The sequence below is a fragment of the Macrobrachium rosenbergii genome, chromosome 26 (genome assembly GCF_040412425.1).
Source record: "Macrobrachium rosenbergii isolate ZJJX-2024 chromosome 26, ASM4041242v1, whole genome shotgun sequence".
In the NCBI taxonomy this organism is placed as follows: domain Eukaryota; kingdom Metazoa; phylum Arthropoda; class Malacostraca; order Decapoda; family Palaemonidae; genus Macrobrachium; species Macrobrachium rosenbergii.
In genome coordinates, this window is record NC_089766.1 from 5,846,699 (window position 1) to 5,868,507 (window position 21,809).

Sequence of the window (21,809 nt, forward strand, 5' to 3'; positions counted from 1 at the left end):
AAATTTCACCCAAGAGAAATATGAAAAACGGTGTCAAGGCAGATACAGAAATATAATTTTAGGTTTACACACGGATTCCATTTCCTTCAATAAATGCTAGTAGTTCTGTGTCTTGAGAAAATCTGAAACTTAGAGAGAGAGAGAGAGAGAGAGAGAGAGAGAGAGAGAGAGAGAGAGAGAGAGAGAGAGAGAGAGAGAGAGAAAGTAAATCTTGATATTATCAAGACTTTATTGATTACCTTATATATTCGATGTAGCTATAAAAAAAAATATTAACACATCAAGGCTACGTATAATAATAATAATAATAATAATAATAATAATAATAATAATAATAATAATAATAATAATAATAATAATAATAGGCTGTACATGGCAATATAATTAAAACTTAATAACTACCTTATACAAGCAGTATTCATGTTTAAAGATAAAATAATAATAATAATAATAATAATAATAATAATAATAATAATAATAATAATAATAATAATAATAATAATACGCTCAAACACAGCATAGCAACAAACAAGTAAAAAATGCGCCGAAGTTTCTTCGGCGCAATCGAGTTTTCTGTACAGCAGCTACAGCGTACAATCAAGGCCACCGAAAATAGATCTATCTTTCGGTGGCCTCGGCATAATGCCGTATGAACCGCGGACCATGAAACTTTTAATGAAACTTTTAACCAAGGCCGGTGGTGGCCTATCCTATATCGTTGCTAGAAGCACGATTATGGCTAACTTCAACCTTAAATAAAATAAAAACTACTGAGGCTATGGGGCTGCAATTTGGTATGTTTGATGACTGCAGGGTGGATGATCAACATACCAATTTGCAGCCCTCTAGCCTCATTAGTTTTTAAGATCTGAGAGGGGGGGGCAGAAAAAGCGCCGACAGAATAAAGTGCGGACGGACAGACAAAGCCGGCACAATAGTTTTCTTTTATGGAAAATTAAAACCAGAAAACCTACCGAAATGCATTACAGACACACAACAGACACTATGTCGCCTCTTTCTCTCGAATTCCTTGAAAAACAAGTTTCCATTATAACCCGAGATCTCTTGCCTCAATGGTACCAAAGCGCCTTCGGTAGAGAATGCAAGGAGGAGCGAATATCTTGCAGGTAAGGGAAGGAATTTTAAGATGCGAGTAAAGAGAATCGGTACAGGGAGAATATTGATGTGCATTTAGGGAGAGAGATTCATTTATTCTCTCTCTCTCTCTCTCTCTCTCTCTCTCTCTCTCTCTCTCTCTCACTAGCACGCATAAAACAAATGCAAATTTGATCATCCTATCGTCTGGAAAAGTCAGTAAATACCAATAAACTGTTTTTTTTTTAAATTAAAAATAAAAATAAATTATAAAATCAAAATATAAATTACAGATATAAATGAAAGTAAATTATGAAAGTATTAAAAATAAAAATAAAACTAATGAAATAAAAAATTTTTAAATAATCGAACCCTTCATGTACAAAAATATAATCATACAAATTTGTAATCCCAAATCTTCAAACTCACACCCATGGTCGTGTAAACCCCTTCCCCACACACACACACATACGCACCATACACACGCGCAAAAGAGAGAGAGAGAGAGAGAGAGAGAGAGAGAGAGAGAGAGAGAGAGAGAGAGAGAGAGAGAGAGAGAGAGCAAACAAAAACTTACCGTGCAACAAGGGTACTTTCACTCACAGAACTTGGACAATAATTCTCACCTACTGTCTATTTCCTGTGAAATAATGGCCGAGATATGTACCGCTCAGGGACATTAAAAATGAAATCCAGAGAGAGAGAGAGAGAGAGAGAGAGAGAGAGAGAGAGAGAGAGAGAGAGAGAGAGAGAGAGAGAGACTTTCATATTTACATTAATTAAATCATGAATTTTAATTAGTACTAACTGCAAAGAAAATTATTCTCTTGCAACTGTCAGTCTGCGTTGCGCTTAAATGAGAGAGAGAGAGAGAGAGAGAGAGAGAGAGAGAGAGAGAGAGAGAGAGAGAGAGAGAGAGGTTGGGTTTTAGGAGAAAGAACAATTTACGTGGACTTATCCAAGGAATGTTTCAAAGAATTGAATGTCAGAACGTGAGAAGAATCACAGGAAACATAAAAGCAAAAATAACAAATATAATAAAAAAAATAAATAACTAATTAGCTGCAAAATAACTAAGTCACTATATAAACGTAAATAAAAGACAAACGTCCGCTAACATATATAAGATAAGCAAAAAAAAAAAAACAGTATTTAATTACCTGTCAAAATAAACATAGAAAACTCTGTGCTTTGATAGTACCCTCAGAACAAGAGCTCTGATAAGAAAAATATGGATTGAAAACGTAAAAATAATAATAAATAAGAGAGAAGGAATAAAAGTGAAGAATGCTCTGACGTACCCAGCACGCCCACAGGTATAAACGAAAACATACACACACAAGCACACCCACACATCACCCTTGGGCCCTCGAGGCTGACCTCATATCTAATCCTTGTTGCTGAGCTTCTATTTCCTGAGTCTGAGTGCAAGCCATGAGAGAAACTAAGAGGAAGATCAGAATGGGGAACAATGAAATGGGAAAATAAATGAATGGGGAAGAATGAAATGGGAAGATAAATGAATGGGGAAGAATGAAATGGGAAGATAAATGAATGGGGAAGAATGAAGTGGGAATATAAATGAATGGGGAAGAATGAAGTGGGAAGATAAATGAATGGGGAAGAACGAAATGGGAAGATAAATGAATGGGGAAGAACGAAATGGGAAGATAAATGAATGGGGAAGAATGAAATGGGAAGTAAATGAATGGGGAAGAATGAAATGGGAAGATAAATTAATGGGGAAGAACGAAATGGGAAGATAAATGAACAGGGAAGAATGAAATGGGAAGATAAGTGGAAGATGTAAAGGCAGACATCAATGCTGGATGATAAAGATGAAGATATAAGATCACAACAGGAAGATAAAAATGAAGACATTAAGATAACAAACGCCAGGATACAATGGAAGGTTGAAAGGGGAAGACAAAAATGGGAAGATAAAGTGTAAGATCGAAGTGGGAAGACAAAAATGGGGAAGATATAATGGAAGATCGGAGTGGGAAGACAAAATTGGAAAGCTGAAATGGAAGATCAAAGTGGGAAGACAAAAAAGGAGGATACAATGGAAGATCGAAGGGTGAAGAAAAAATTGGGAGGATATAATGGAAGATCGAAGTGGGAGGACAAAAATGGAAAGATAAAATGGACGATCGAAATGGGAAGATAAAATGGAAGGATGAAGTATTATGTTCGAAGTGAGAAGACAAAATAGAATATCAAAGCGGGAAGGCAAAGACGGGAGGATAAAAAGAAAGATCGAAGGGGAAGATGAAAGCTGAAAAGAAACCGGAAGATAATAAAATACGGGGAGCACCAAACTTATGACTGTCAAAAGGATTCAATTTGACAACTGAAACAGAGCAACAGTCAAACGAGAGAGAGAGAGAGAGAGAGAGAGAGAGAGAGAGAGAGAGAGAGAGAGAGAGAGAAGGTTCATTTTGCATTTCAGCAACATGAAAGGAACTGTCTCCCAAAGACGGTGTAAAAAAAAGTAGCAATATACAACGGAGGGGAACCGAGATTTAAGGACAATATCAACAAGTAAAAAATCAAGTTTTCTGTACAGTGTATAATCAAGGCCATCGAAGATCTATCTTTCAGTGGTCTCGGTAAAATGCTGTATGAGCTGCGGCCCATGAAGCTTTAACAACGGCCCTGTGGTGGCCTGTCCTATACCGTTGCCAGATGCACGATTATGTCTAACTTTAACCTCAAATAAAATAAAAACGACTGAGGCTAGAAGGCTGCAATTTGCTATGTGTGATGATTGGAGTGTGGTTGATCAATATACCAATTTGCAGCCCTCTAGCCCCAGTAGTTTTTAAGATATGAAGGCGGAGAGAAAACAGTGAGGACGGACAGACAAAGCCGTCACAATAATTTTCTTTAACAGAAAACTAAAAACACACACACACAAAGATACAGAATTCAGGACCACAAAAATACACACAAAGATACGAGAATTAAGGGCAACAAAAAACACAAAGATACGAGAATTCAGGACAACAAAAAACACAAAGATACGAGAATTCAGGACAAAGCACAACCAAGTATCATCATTATGCGTAGCACTCATGCGTACAAGAACATCACATTCACATAAATAATAATTTTCTATTCATACTTCATGAAAAATGTGCAATCACGTAGCCTATTCATATACATAACCATTTATATCCATACTTCATAAAATATATGCAGTCATATATTCATATACTCGTACATTATCATTCTCAAACAATACTGCACACGTAAACTATGTAACTGTTGGCTGCCAAACTTTATCCCGAATTGTTGCAGCTTGATACAGATCGTTAAGGTTTGTTGAAAGTAACGCTTAGTTACTTTCACAAAGAAAGTGTCTTAAACCTTCACCCGGCCCTCCTCTTTTATCCGGTCTCGGGAATTAAAAGTACGCATAAATAAAAATGAAAATAACAAAATTTTACTGAAAGAAACATAGATCTACATCACTCCGTCTCCAACGACCTCAGGAAAAATGACACCAGCTTAATATGCAGATCTACCCAAACCTCACTTTTACGATCTTCTAAACGTCCTTCAGCTGCGGAGGGGAGCAGAGCGCTGGAGGAGTTTTCTCTCAAAACAACTATATACTAGAAGGCTGACCTTATTCTAGAAGCCTTCTGGATTCTGCACAAGGAGAATCAATGTGTTGTTTAGCCTGAGTTATGAGCGAAACAACGGCCCGCGGTCGCCACTTGCCAAATGGTTTCACGGACTGAGGGTCTATCAACAGTTGCCTGTGTAGTGACATTCAGTATTTTGTATCGTTCGTTCGTGAGTGATTTTTTTTGGTTAAGGGATGAAATTTTGTGGCTAAATGGTTGTTAAATGGTTATTTATAACGAGAGGATTGTTACCTGTTTTGGTTGTAAATGGAGAGGACACTGATTTAATAATAATAATAATAATAATAATAATTCATCCCCGAGAATAGTACTCGATTTGAGTGGTATATGGAACAAAAACAGATGATTTATAATAATAATAATAATAATAATAATAATAATAATAATAATAATAATAATAATAATTATTATTATTATTATTATTATTATTATTATTATTATTATTATACATTGCAACTTCTGATCTTTAAAAGCAAAATAAACACAAACATTACTGATACTGGTAAAAGAGTTTAGGTGTCTAGCTGGAGCGGGAATAGGCCAACACGAGAGAGAGAGAGAGAGAGAGAGAGAGAGAGAGAGAGAGAGAGAGAGAGAGAGAGAGAGAGAGAGAGAGAGCAACGTCTTTATTCAGAGAACTCAAATGCAAAAACCCCATTATGCACAGACGTGGCCGAGAATGCATCCCGAAGTATAAGCAAGACTTGAGCATGTTTGAAGAATCCATGTTTATCATGAATCTATAAAGACGTCTCAAAACGGGTAGGGGGTTCTTCCAGAGAGAGAGAGAGAGAGAGAGAGAGAGAGAGAGAGAGAGAGAGAGAGAGAGAGAGAGAGAGAGAGAGAGAGGGGGGGTAAAATATTTCTTATAAGCTGATAAACGTGAAGCCTGAGGGAAATTGGTTGTTTCTCCGGAAAAATATGCCTTATTTCCTCGAAATTATTATTATTATTGTTGAGAGAGAGAGAGGAAATAATAATTTTCACATAAGCATACATAAAGCCAGAAGGAAATTGGTTGCTTTTCACAATAATGTCTTAATTCCTTACGCATTTAATTGCTGCTGTTTTAATAATAATAATAATAATAATAATAATAATAATAATAATAATAATAATAATAATAATAATAATAATAACTATGCATCGATGAGCTTTCAAGATTCCAGCAAATGTCCGTCTTCAGAATTACTAAAAGCTACAAATGACGTCAAACACAGATGATCATAGCAAGAGAGAGAGAGAGAGAGAGAGAGAGAGAGAGAGAGAGAGAGAGAGAGAGAGATATTACGGAATCAATCTGATGCAGATTACATATCGTCACTTGTCTGACTATTTTTCCAATAGTGAGAACCAATCAGGAGCTACCTACCTACCTACTCTCTCTCTCTCTCTCTCTCTCTCTTTGTCTTTGTTTTTGTGAAGAAAGGCAACCAATCAGCAACTGAATCTGTACCTACTAATCAATACCACTGACAAGACACAAGTGAGACTTGATGCTTAGAACAGAGATTACCTGTATGAAAGGAGGGTGGTGGAAACATTTTATACAAATATTTACCAAACAACAAAACAGGAAAGTTTAATTAAAAATACTTTGAACAACTCGATACTTTACTTAATGTTTTGTGTTCTTAACAACTTTAATTATACTTTTTTACTTAATGTTTTGTGTTCTTAAGGAATTTTAATTATATACTGACATTTATTTATTTATTTATTTATTTTTTATAATATTTTATCTATCAGAAACAACTGTCGTTAAGATGTGCAACTTAATGTCCCTCTGTAGCCCAGGCTTGAAGGAAAGGAAAAGGAAGTAACAAAACCGCCTTACAAAAAAGGAAGATGATATGAGATTGAAACTTATAGAAGATTATGTCATGTGGGAGTTATGCGCTATTTATCATTATTTCTAATTACCATTATGTAAATTGAGGAGGAAAACAGACAGACACACGAACGGGGGTCTTCGATATGGGGGCCCCCCCTACAATCTCGTGGGGTGGGGGGAAGGGTGAAAAAAATAGTCTCAATCGAGGCAATCCTGGTGTTATCTTCCAAAGTTCTCAAAATTCTTGGACAAAAATTGCAATAACATGATACCAAGTTATTAAATTTCCTTCAAATGTATCAAAAAACACTCGTCTCTGAAGAGCTGCAAGAACATTATCCACAAAAATATGAACAAATAAATATAAACAAAATAAAATTCTATCAAATTTCATCCAACACTGCAGTTACACGACTCGTTCAGGAATCAAGTTACACAATGATGAAGCAAATAAAGACGCCATTTCTCCTCTCTCTCTCTCTCTCTCTCTCTCTCTCTCTCTCTCTCTCTCTCTCTCTCTCATTGCTGGCTACCTGGCGGCTTCAGCATCATTTGTCTAAGCACCTCCTACCGTTATTCAACAAACTAACTCATTCCGCGACTGCCATAACAAGCCCAGGAGGGGGAGGGGGCGTGGTAGGGGGAGGGGGAGGGTAGAGTGATGTGTAAGCGGGGAGGGGGAGTCAGTCCTCCCACCTTTAACACGTTAAACAAACACCTTAATGGAAGAGAGGAGGAGGGAGAAGAGAGGGGAGAAGGGGTAGGGAAGGGGGAAAATGGGTAGGAAAGGGAGATTAAGGGGGGGAGGATGATGCTTACACAGATGACTTGAGCAATTTGCGATGTAATTACACCTACTAAAAGGTGATTAAGAATATGTTTTTCCTTCTTTTTTTCTTATCAGTGGGGGAGGGAGAAAGGAGGATTGGGAAACAAGACAAATATTAAAAGAATGAAAGTTGCGAAAAGACAAAGAGAAAAAAGGTAAAAAGGAAAATATAAATAAAATCCATTTTATTATCGACTTGAAATATTTTTAAAAAATGGGGAGGTAAAAAAATATAAAACTGTTGTAACACAAAACTCAAAAATTAAGGAAAATGGTGATTTCCAGATCTGAGATTTGAAATATGGGAATAATATCTCAAATAAGAGAAGTTCAATTGTATATAGAGCTGGCAAACTGTCCGCAATATCTACCGAAACGAGGCAAAACACCTTCCAGCGTAATTGTTTACATCCAACCAGCAACTCCTGAGAACAAGGTCTGATATAATACCTACGCAAGGTAATCTTTTAACTGAACCAAAAGGAACCATCACTACAACTGTGACTAATTATGAAACAAAAGAACTCTGATTCGATTTAGTTCAGGAAAAAACATTCCAAAGCACTGAGAGATGAATTTCAATTACAATCTAATTCACATTTCTACATAGATTTTAATGTGAGATATAAGATTGAATCATCTTTTTGATCATTTGAACTACATCGAAAAAAAAATCAGTAATCTAATTCACAAGTATTCAACTAAAAAAATAAAGAAATAATAAGAAATACAAGACTTATGCTATAAATTTCGAGTCATAATAATGAAAAAAATCATTAGAAATAAGGAAAATTGCAGATGTGACCCCATCAACTTCAAAATAGAAGAAGCAGTTGAATACATATTAAGGAACAAGATAAACAGCGAGGAGACTTCAGCCAAGAACGATAAATAATTCCACCACCATAAGGGGGCACATCTATGTTTCATCATTTATCTAAACCATTTTTGGGAACTTTATCTATTTCTGTACTCTTCTTCATTCTGTCTCTTCTTAAACTTTCATTTTGAAGCTTTTTATACTGAAACTTGCGTGTCACTTCATTAACATTATATATATATATATATATATATATATATATATATATATATATATATATATATATATATATATATATATATATATATATATATATATATATATGGAAACGTACTCATATTCATGATTCAAGGCTATTATTATCTATTAGAAATTATCCTCTCTCTCTCTCTCTCTCTCTCTCTCTCCGTTGATACCCCAGGGCCCTATTAAAGGCACAAGTCATTAGTCGGTCAGTGCCAATGGTGATGTCATACTGTACGAAACATGCCCTCAACGGCTTTCGCAGAGGTCTGGGCATCAATCATGATTACAGCACCGATGCTCCACGCATGCCCACGTGCCCTCTATGTGCCCACAGGGGCCGCGAATGTCACATTCTTGTGCCATTACGAAGAATTTTTTTTATTAAAATTACGTGCAAATGAACTTGCAATCAATATTACTGTCATTACCGCCAGAAGAAACTATATATATATATAATCTCATTTGTTATTGGTATATATCAATCATCAGGAGATTATTACCATATTATTATTATTATTATTATTATTATTATTATTATTATTATTATTATTATTATTATTATTATTATTATTTCGTTGAGTAAAATGGCAGTTTGTAAGCCATTTCATTCAACGAAGTATGTCTCAGAGAGACTCTTCTTCCATGATATTATTTTTACTGGAATACCTTTTCCTGGAAAACCCTGGAACTCTGAAAAGCCACTGGGTACCCCCAGGAACTTCAAAGGCTTCGTGAAGACTCAGAAACCTTCCGGGACTCTCAACAGATTCCCAGAATCTCAGAAAACTTCCCGTGATTCTCAACAGATTCTCCCGTCGGTTATTACGAACCACCACAGACCCTAACAGTGGTATACAGTGACTTTACCCTCCCGCCTCCTTTGTAGGTACACCAAGCGCCCGTCAGACTCAGCTAACGAATGGGGTTTGTAAATTGATGTCCCTCCTTCGTCACCGCATAAATCGAGTCTGTCATTTCATGCATTATTATCTGTCTGAAGGGATGATAATGACGGCGGAAGGGTACGATGTGTCCTAAGTCTCGAAGGCGAAGGTAGGGGAGAGACGATTCGTACCCCGACACTCGATCGCCGAAATGAGATTCGTCTACATCTGCTGTTTGACCCCGGAGGCAAATTACTCTCCCCTCACACCCACCCCTTCCACTTTCCCCTACCCCCCCTCAACCCCACCCGCCTTTTGGAAGCTTCTCCAAAAAAAAAAAAAAAACTTAAGATGTTTGTTGACCTGACCTGACGTGGCTTTGGGAACAAGGCATCAAGTTTTTTGGGAATGGAATGAGGGAGGGTACTTGGATATAGAGTGACTCTAGCCAATTAGAGGTCAGGTCATTTCTCGGTGACGTCAGGGATGGTTTTTCCGAGGCTATAAGGAAATGATTAATACCATGTGAACTGTCTTCTTCCACTTTGGCAAATGTGAGAGGACTAATAATTATCATAACTTGAGAGAGAGAGAGAGAGAGAGAGAGAGAGATTTCCTTTCTACAGAGTGAATTTCCTTCTCTCATCTCTCTCTCTCTCTCTCTCTCTCTCTCTCTCTCTCTCTCTCTCTCTCTGCCCCAAAAGGGTAACGGATTATGACAATAAAAAATCCGGCCTTAGTGAAATTAATAAGAATCGAGAAATTTATAACATTTAAGAAATTCATATTAAAAATTAATAAATTCACAATTACAATTAATAAATTCATAATAACAATTACAAAATTCATAACAAAAATTAAGAAATTCATAATAAAAATTAAGAAATTCATGATATTAAAAATAACATCGAATATACATATATATATATATATATATATATATATATATATATATATATATATATATATATATATATATATATATATATATATATATATATATATTCTCTATCTGAAGACTCGAAATTCCCTAAAACAAAAGCAACGGAACGAACAAGAGCCAGAGAGACGCCGCGCAACACACTACCTTGACATCTCCCTTGTCACTACACCGGGCCGACGTCACGCCTACTAATAAATGAGCGTGTAAATCGCAGTTGCCACTTCGCGCCATATGAATCGAGCCCTGTCATTTCATGCATTATTGCCTCTGTCAGAAGGAGACAAATAATGGAGGCGGGAGGGTACGTATCGTCCCGGGCTTCTGAGACGACTCGTACCCTCTTGCTAAAGAAAAAAGAAAATAAAAAAAAGTAAATGAGGTTCGTTGGGGGCCCGAGATGCAAATTAGGTTTTTTGAAAATGATACCGCGAGAAAAATTCTTTTAAAATTGCAGTGCTCTGGGAGCCGACCCAGGGGAATAGCTGTTGACTGTAATCTGGTATGTAATGTTTTGGGTACATGTTTGCTAGCTCTCTCTCTCTCTCTCTCTCTCAAATACAAACACACAATACACACACATATACATGTATGTTTGCACACATACACATGTATATTTATATATATATATATATATATATATATATATATATATATATATATATATATATATATATATATATATATGTATATATAAATTACATACATACTTATGTACCTACAGCCACCACATCAATAACGTAATTTAAAAACTTCACGAATCTATAATAAAAAAAACACAGCTTCTATAATAAAAAAAACACATTTGCTTTTTAAATTATACGCTAACACCTTGTAAGAACATACCCACTTAAGGGTACCAGGTGAAGACACTGACCTCTTCACTCTCCTCCCCAATAAGGACTCCGGTCATTAACGGGTTACGGCTGAGGTTGTTAATGGGTATGTTGTGCCATATATCACATGTCTTTAATGACCCTCCCACAATGGGCAGGGCATCAATCATCGTTGTGGCATAAATGCCCCGGGTACACAGGTATATAGTTCTCTTGAGTTCGACCTTAGTCAGAATGTGGTTAATTATAAAGTGATTCTTTCTTTATTAAGATGCCTGTTTAAATGATATGTTAGAATTACTATCTGATTTGAAATTAGGTTAAAAATCTTGTCAAGCCGGAAAGAGTGTGTCCAAAATACTGTAAAAAAAAAAAAAAAATTGTCGTCAACACGAGCCGGCAATTTATCTCGAACATGTCACAAACAGTTTCAAAACAAGTTGGCGATGCAGAGAAAATGAGTGAAAAAGTTTGAACTCTCTGGACAAGGAGGAAATAAGAAAGTGAGAAATAAGGAAGCAAAAGCAAGCAAATGGACAAATCTATAGAAAAACATGTCATAAACATGTCGGAAACGTACTGCTCACACATCACAAACATGTTGAAGACAAGTCAGCAACTGATATGTAGCCCTAACCTGTGTTTCGTACGATTATCGTTCTCCACTTACAGCTGCTAACTTCTTGTCAACACGTTTGCGACATGTTCGTGAAAAATTCCCGACGCTACAACTTGTTGTCAACATGTTTAGGACATGTTCGTGATAAGTTGCTGAAATGTTTACGACAAATTTTACTGTAGTTTGGACATGCCCTTGCCTTTTCCTCTTATTTCCTTCGGGTCTGGGCTAGGTACGGATACAACGCGATAAATAACTTGATGATAATACAAACATCCGATGTCAGTGTACCTTACAGATATCTGCCGTTGGACAAACGACTTCTTGTGACATCAAGAATGTCATTTCGCACCTCAGGGCGTGGGTACTTTGTGTCCTTAATCCTGAGGGGGCTTCATATGTAAATGACCTTTTCAAAAAAGGTTCCCTTCCCCCACCCCTCTCAAAAAAAAAGGGTCCAAAATGCTTGCCCCCGTCCCCCCCTGAGCCCCGGGACCCACAGGAATGGTGCTACATGGTGATCAGGTATGCAAAGAGCCTTTGGGTACGTATTCATTCTCGATCTATCTGTCTGTCTATCTAACAATCTATCTATCTATCTATTAACTTATTTTTCTGTCTATCCATCTATCTATATATTTACTTATTTTTATCTATCTATCTATCTATCTACATATCTATTTACTTATTTTTCTATCTATCTCTCTACCTATCTATCTGTCTATATATACCTATCAATAATCATACATGGTAATTATAACCTAAACTATCTTTATATTATATTCTTGAATTATTATTCACAAAATAAAAGTTAGGTTTTTTGGCTGGAAAGAATTTCTCATAGAAATTCTCTCTCTCTCTCTCTCTCTCTCTCTCTCTCTCTCTCTCTCTCTCTCCCACACACACACACACACAAGGATTTTGACTGCATAAATTTCCTGGAAAAATCTTTTATCCGAACGAGAAGCTGAAACACTTTCTCTTGGAATAATTTATGATTTTTTTCTGGTATAATAGAACACGGTTGAATGAAAGCTCAACTTGATGTCTCCTTTTAGAGAGAGAGAGAGAGAGAGAGAGAGAGAGAGAGAGAGAATTTCTTTTCAGACAAAAAACCTAACTTTTATTTTTTGAATAATACTACAAAAATAATTTATGATTTTTTTTTCTGGTATAATAGAACACGGTTCAATGAAAGCTCTACTTGATGTCTCCTTTTAGAGAGAGAGAGAGAGAGAGAGAGAGAGAGAGAGAGAGAGAGAGAGAGAGAGAGAGAGAGAGAGAGAGAGAGAGAGCATGTCCAATTGCACCAAAGATATCATATAAACAACGGGGAGTTAAACCTCCTATGTATAAAATAAATTCTGCATCAAGTACAAAATATAAAAAAGGTCAAAATAAAAAACCTAGCACTGAGGGCCACAGACGAAATAATTTAACACACGTGGCTGCTAGTGGTCGGCGGAAGAGGGCGTGAGTTGGGTACTAGTGGCCCTAATCGTGTCGCAACCCAATCTAAGCGGTAAGGTATATGGTACAGAATACCCATTAACATTGTTATTACCGACTTACTAATGTATATATGAATACATAAGTGCTCTCTCTCTCTCTATGAAGTTATATATAATTTTTTTGATATACAATTTTTCTGGTTCCCTCCTTAATTATAGTAGAAGATTACATTATAATTATTTACTGATATATATACGTATATATATATATATATATATATATATATATATATATATATATATATATATATACTATATATATATACTGTATATACTGCATATATATATATCTTTATAAATATTTATAGTGCAATCTCCCCCTGTAATCAAACAGGGAACAAGAATAATTATATATTCAAAAACTACATATAATCCTCAGAGAGAGAGAGAGAGAGAGAGAGAGAGAGAGAGAGAGAGAGAGAGAGAGAGAGAGAGAGAGAGAGAGAGAGAGAGAGAATGTACCCAAAAGCCCTTGTATACCTGATTACTGCAGAAGACCGTCCAAAGAAGGAACGAAGAACAAACATTCCGGGAATCATTTTCTGGTTTTCTTGAAAAAAGGGTAATTTGCATCTTGCGTCCACCAACGAGCGTAAAGGAAATCTTTTTTTAGCCCTCAAGCCATCCCCATCGCAACCCCTCTCTCTCTCTCTCTCTCTCTCTCTCTCTCTCTTAAAAGATGAAACTACTCTCTTGCTCTGTCTTATACAGTGATGAAAATGAAAATGAATGCTCTCTCTCTCTCTCTCTGACACACACACAAAAGATGAAACTACTCTCTCTCCCTCTCTCTCTTATACAGTGATGAAAATGAAAACTACCTCCCTCTCTCAAGAAATATATGTACATATTTTTATATATGTCTCTTGAAGAAGGGAAGCACCATACTGAAAAAATGAGAATGAACAATAAAAAATAAAATGAAAAACTAAATATTTCAGTAAAGCATCAAACATTTTTCTAGATATTTTCAAATTGCTTAAGCAGAATAGAAATGGTCAAAAATAAACCTTACATCGATTACCTTTAAGCTCTAATGGGGTAATCAAATACTGATGAAAAATTAATTAAGAGTCGTGTACAGATTTCTAAGAACGACAATCATGATTTAAATATGTCTCTCTCTCTCTCTCTCTCTCTCTCTCTCTCTCTCTCTCTCTCTCTCTCTCTCTATATATATATATATATATATATATATATATATATATATATATATATATATATAATGTATAACACGCACACATATATATATATATATATATATATATAATATATAATATATATATATATATATACACATATATATATATTTATATATATATATATATATATATATATATATATATATATATATATATTTATACACACTATATATACAGGGAAAAATATACGTCAAAAGCACCAGCACCTAAAAAAAATATATAGCAATAGCTTTATTTATATACAACTAAAATAAACACTTTCCTTGGCGAGGCAAAGGCTCCAACTCACATAATCACAACCACCGATCTTCACGGACCATCACAACCCCTAATCAACTGAAATAGCATCAAAGAACAACCTTAACTTACAAGATTCCTCAACCCATCAATAACTTTCACCGTTCGTAGCACGGACAATTCTTCCTGATATTATCCTTACGCTCATATTTCACAAACAGTGAACCATAGTGTAATCTTTCACACAGAGACATCTGGCAACTCTGCTCGCCTAGTGGGCGGGGCTTGTGCACTAAGTAAGGATGAACTACGTCCCTTCTATTCTTTAGGCGCTGAATTCCATTTGATTATCCCATGTCAATATTTATTTGCTACTTCTTAGAATGAACTAAATCTCGTTTATTACTTACGGACTGAATTCGATCTGACTAACCCATTTCTATATTCTTTTGTTACTTTGGTTATTCATTGCAGTGTTGCAGGTTTCAACTATTCTTGCAACCTTCCAAGAAGTAACATTCTGGTTTATTTTCCCTGTACTTAAAAAATTTCCATTTACATTCTATCTGTTACTTCATAATCAATTTTGACATAGCGTAAGCTTGTAAAATAATTATTGCTAGGATGCACTTAGAAATAACTATAATTTTGCTGAAGTGAATTCAGTTCAAGATATCAAGGGCCAATTTATGAATGCAGGAGGTCAGCTTCCAGAATTTATTCAAAGTTACATATAACATCATTAAATGAATTTCGCCTAAAAAGTTCATACTGCATACCTCTTTTTATTTTTGTTTCTTTTTCTTTTGCCAAGTTTTGAAAAAATGATAATGATAATGATAATGATAATGATAATGATGATGATGATGTAACAGTAAAAGCTGATGACATACTCATTGAATCCAATCATACTGAATAGTTTGTACTGGCATAGTTATCAAAAATGATTATAATACTTTTTCTTCCTAAATTTCTCTCTATATCTATCTCCTTCCCTTCATTACGAAAAAACACAAACACACACACATACTTTCTTCAAAATATAATTTAATAAATAAAATCAAAAGCAAATAAAAAACTCTCTCTCTCCTCCTTCATTATTACGAAACCACCAAATACACAATACAAAAACACAAATTCTTCCAAATTTAATAAATAACATCAAACAAAATAAAAAAATTCTTATCTCTCTCTCTCTCTCTCCATTCATCGTTGCGAAATAAATACAAACACACTTTTTTCAAAATATGATTTGATAAATAACATCTAAAGCAAATAAAAATTCTCTCTCTCTCTCTCTCTCTCTCTCTCTCCTTCATTGTTACGAAACAAACACAAACACACAAACATTCTTCCAAATGTAATAAATAACATCGAAATAAAATAAAAAAAAACTATTCGAACTTCAAACTCTGAAAGGCCTTCCCTCTCTGCCATCATCTACTCAGAAATGGCGATCACGATCCCCGCTTCAGATAAAAAATTTTTGGCGAGACCCAAATGCAGGTCTTTTCTGGTCTCCTCCTCTCCAACTTTCCACACACACGCTCTCTCTCTCTCTCTCTCTCTCTCTCTCTCTCTCTAAGTCTAGACTACCTTTCTCTCTCGCTACAAGTCTAGACATTTCTCTCTCTTTCCATGACTAGGCTATCTCATTACCTTTCTCTCTTTCCAAGAAGTCTAGACTATTTCTCTCTCTCTCATCTACAAGTCTAGACTACTTACTATCTACAAGTCTAGACTCTCACTCTTCCAAGACTACGCTCTCTCTCTCTCTCTCTCTCTCTCTCTCTACACTAGAGGTGGGTAGAGCTAGACTATTCCTTTCTAATCTGTTTTCCAAGACCCGTGGCTTGGTAGGTTCTTAGCCACGTAAAATAAATCTCTCTCTCTCTAAGATATACTTAACTCTTTCTCACTCCTTCTCTCTCTCTCTCTCTCTCTCTCTCTCTCTCTCTCTCTAGACTACTAGACTTGGCTCTCTCTCTCTCTCTCTCTCTCTCTCTCTCTCTCTCTCTCTCTCCACAAGTCTAGACTACAGATTACGAATTTTATCATTGCAAAATTTCATATTAAAAGGAGATTCCTGTTATACTTCCATCGTGTTAACTATATTAAATGAATACACTGAATATACAATTCCTCTCTCTCTCTCTCTCTCTCTCTCTCTCTCTCTCTCTCTCTCTCTCGAAAAATTCAAGACACTATGAACACAAAAGAAGGAATTGGGGCTGGCCTCTAGGCAGGTTAACGCTTAAGTTGTCAATCTTCCATAAACATCTGTCACATATTCTAACAAATTTGCGTGAAAGAAGAAGGAAAAACAAAAAAGAGTAATAATCTCTTTTAATCACTTAATTAAGGGACCTGGGTTCTTTTGGTACTCCTGTGAGCATATGATACTGTTCTAATGCTAGTATACAAGTATAAGCTATGGCGAAAATGCTAAAGAAATTCTGACAGTGGAATTTATTACCAGACGCCCTAGGATCTTGATATTACTCCAACACTTGTTTCTAGGTTATGATAGTTATAAAATATTATTATATTAACTGCTATCATTTTCAATACAGTATAAGATTACCACTAGAGTTATTTTATTATTATCATTATTACCAATGCAGGGTTCCTCCACCTCATCATCACTAAAACTTAAATTATTATTATAAACAACTTTAAAAGAATAAATGCCCACATATAATTTTAATACCACTATTATTATTATTATTATTATTATTATTATTATTATCATTATTATTATTATTACCAATGCACTGTTCCCCCACCCCCTCATCACTATAAATCATCACTATCCTCATTACTAATATTATCATTATTTAAAAATATTATTACTATCGATATCATTATTACTATTATAAAAAAAATTTTCATTCCAATCCACTTCAAAGAAAAAGCAAAAGAAAAAAAACACAAATACCTAACAGAGGAAAAACAAGCGTCCAAAACTCTCCTAAACACTTCTCGAATTCCAGCCTTTATTGTCCCACTTTGGTGAACTTTGACTTGATTCTTCGACGTAAAAAGAGAGAGAGAGAGAGAGAGAGAGAGAGAGAGAGAGAGAGAGAGAGAGAGAGAGAGAGAGAGAGAGAGAGAGGAGGGTAAATGGAAGTCCACCATTCTCAAGACGAGATGCAATCTTCGATATTCGCTGGTGATATAAGTGAAATTGAAATTTTCATTGACTGAAAAATGTATCTAGATATAGGTTTACAAACAAACAAACAAACTCACAAATGAATGGCCTGTAGCATGAACGTGCACAAACAATGAAACTATGCTCGCGCACAAACACATACACACAAATAAATAAACCAATAAGTATATAGTATGTAAGTAAATATGTATTTCTTTATTTGTGTATGTGTGTGAGTTTGTCAATGTTTGTGTAACTTCATGGTAAAGGCCATTCATTTATCTATCTGTCTATTTATCTATCCATCTATCTACCTATATATATATATATATAATATATATTTATATATATAATATATATATATATATATATATATATATATATATATATATATATATATATATATATATATATAATATAAAGATAAAATCAAACGAAAGAAATGGAAACATTGGAATGCTGCAGTGTTTCCGTTTCCTTCATGGATTTTATCTTTATTTATACATATTCATCACGTTCCATATTTTCGTGGTTCAGTTATACATACATACATACATACATATAAATATAAATATATATATATATATATATATATATATATATATATATATATATATATATATATATATGTATATGTACGTATGTATACCCTACAATACATCCATCAACATCCATGAAAAACATCCAACCCAAGCGTTCGACAAATGCATGCAAATAAACACGGGAAAAAACATTTGCATGCAAGTGCTTGATAAACACGCATCGTTCAACAGCGCTGCGCGGATAATAAACAAAACTGTTATCGATCTCTCAACATCGCCGTAACGACGAGGGCTGAAAGATTACGGAAAAAGAATCAAAAGAGAGACAGTTGAACGCACACACAGACACGCATACGTGCGTACGTATATACATACATACACACAGAACCGTACTCCGATAAAATATCCTTTCAAAATAAATGAGCCTGTTGGCAGACGAAGAGAAATGGGACACACGTTATTTGCTCTCTCTCTCTCTCTTCTCTCCTCTCTCTCTCTCTGAGCGTTATTTATCGGTATTTAATTATTCTTTCGTTCGTTTTTTTCAAATTTTTATTTCCATAGTTTGTTACGGGAATCTCTCTCTCTCTCTCTCTCTCTCTCTCTCTCTCTCTCTCTCTCTCTCTCAAGCGTTTTTAATGTTTCTTTTGTTCATGTCTTCTCAATTTTGTTTCCATTGTTTATTAGGGAATTCTCATTCTCTCTCTCTCTCTCTCTCTCTCTCTCTCTCTCTCTCTCTCTCTCTCTCTCTCTCTCTCTCTTTCAATCAACATAATTCATCTATCAATATCCTTTCTCATCATTTAATATTCAAATTATGATCCAGCTAATTCATCAAAAACACGTCATCTGCGAGAGATGTGTGTGTGTGTAAGCGTGTCCCTGCGTCTGGCGCGACATGGCAACTATCCCATAGAAACCCTAAGTCAGCCTTTTTTTTTTTTTTATTTCCCTGCGGTGCGACATGGCAACTCTTCTAGCCCATTCATAAAATTTGACCGAGGCGGAGAGTATGAATGAAGACGTGGGTCTTCGAGTAGTGGGCCTACCGTTACTACCGTAGACACCTCTCACCTATCCCAACTTCGCCGTTGTATTTTTCTTAATTATTTTATCGTTTTGTATAAACCGAAGAAGGGATAACAAATAATGGTCACACTGAAAAAATAACGCGATAAACGGGCAGAAAAACAGAAAATAGAGAGAGAGAGAGAGAGAGAGAGAGAGAGAGAGAGAGAGAGAGAGAGAGAGAGAGAGAGAGAGAGAGAAAATACACTGACACAGAGAAAAGAAATAATAGACACAAAGTAACACATTAAGTGATAAAAGACAGGGAAATACGACACGAGAGAGAGAGAGAGAGAGAGAGAGAGAGAGAGAGAGAGAGAGAGAGAGAGAGAGAGAGAATAGTCTTCTTATAAACTGAAGCAAGAAAAAGGAATAATCGACGCAATGAAAGTGTAGCATTAACAGATACAAAAAAAACAGGAAAAATAAGACGGGAGAGAGAGAGAGAGAGAGAGAGAGAGAGAGAGAGAGAGAGAGAGAGAGAGAGAGAGAGAGAGAGAAATACCGCTGTTGTTAGACGAACAGAAAAACCTCACCTCCTCCACAATATTTATCCTTCTCACGTCCTAAAAGATTTTCTGCTCCTTATCTCCAGACGGTCTTCGGAAATACCCTTCAAAGGGTTACTAGGCTCAAATCAATACTTCTTGCTACATCCTCACACTATACATACACACACACACCCACACACACGCGTGCACGTAAACCAAGTCTTTTTCATCTGAGACTGCTTGCCTCAGGCTCTTCTCCATAATCAACAGGTACACAATTTCCTTTATTATCTATCTATTTATCTATATAATATATACATGTCTGTGTGTGTGTGTGTGTATGTATGTATGTATGTATGTATGTATGTATATATATATATATATATATATATATATATATATATATATATATATATATATATATATGTATATATATATACTATATATATACATACATATAAACACACATTATATATATATATACACCCACACATATATATATATATATATATATATATATATATATATATATATATATATATATATATATATATATATATATATATATATATATATATTGGCAGATTCTTCAATTATCAGGACACCAAAATTTATAACAATACCCATTTTCGTCAAACTTTATATTTTAAAGAACTTCTAAGACTGAAACTGCAATTATCACCTCTAGACACTTTGTTTTAAACGTAATCTTGACAGAGACTGAAAAAAAAAATCACCTTTGTAGTCAAACCAGTTACCAAACACAAATGCCTCTCAAACTGTCACAACCCGTTCGTTTCTTGAATACATAACTGATATTTTCCCCTCACATACGAACACCGAAAACACCACAGCCACAAACTTATTAATCCTTTTAGAAATGAATACAGAATTTAGGCCAAAGGCCAAGCACTGGGACCTATGAGGTCATTCAGCGCTGAAAAGGAAATTGACACTAAAAGGTCTGAAAGGTCTAACATGTGGAAAACCTCAAAGCAGTTGCACTATGAATCAATTGCATTGAGAGGGTGGAAAGGAAGATGGAAGAAAGAGAATATGAAAGGAGGTACAGTAAAAGGAGCGAAAGGGGTTGCAGCTAGGGGCAGACGGCACCCTGCAAAGCACCTTAAGAAATGCCTACAGTGCACCGCATGAGGTGCAACTGACGGCACTAACCCCCTACCGGGTTAATTCTTTTAGGCGATCGCAACTCTCGATAAATGCGCCTCAGTCAATCTTATCAATCCTTACCAACTCCAATGTTATTATTCCTCTCTCTTATTTTCAATTTTTAAAGCAATCCTCATCAACCCTTTTACCTGCCCCAAGTTGCCACATGATTATCGATCACTTGATTCCACTTGGTCATCAATCCCAACTCTTCTGATTTGAAGTTCTATTATTGGTGACCAGATAACATTTGATAGAGTATTATTATTATTATTTATCAAATGTTACAGAGCAAATAAAACTGTATCTTTGACATGAAAATTCAAAATGACATAGGTGACGAATCCATTTTTTATTTATTAAATTTATTAAATGAAATACGACAAATATGATATTTAACCTGGTAGAGCAATATATAGTCGAAGTTTCTTCTGCGCAATCGAGTTTTCTGTGCAGCCTCTACAGTGTATAGTCAAGGACACCGAAAATAAGGCTATCTGTCGGTGGTCTCGGTATAATGCTGTATGAGCCGCGGCCCATGAAATTTAAACCATGGCCCTGTGGTGGCCTATCAAATATCGGTGCCAGAACCACGATTATGGTTAACTTTAACCTTAAATAAAATCAAAACTACTGAGGCTAGAGGGCTTTAATTTAGTATGATTGATAATTGGA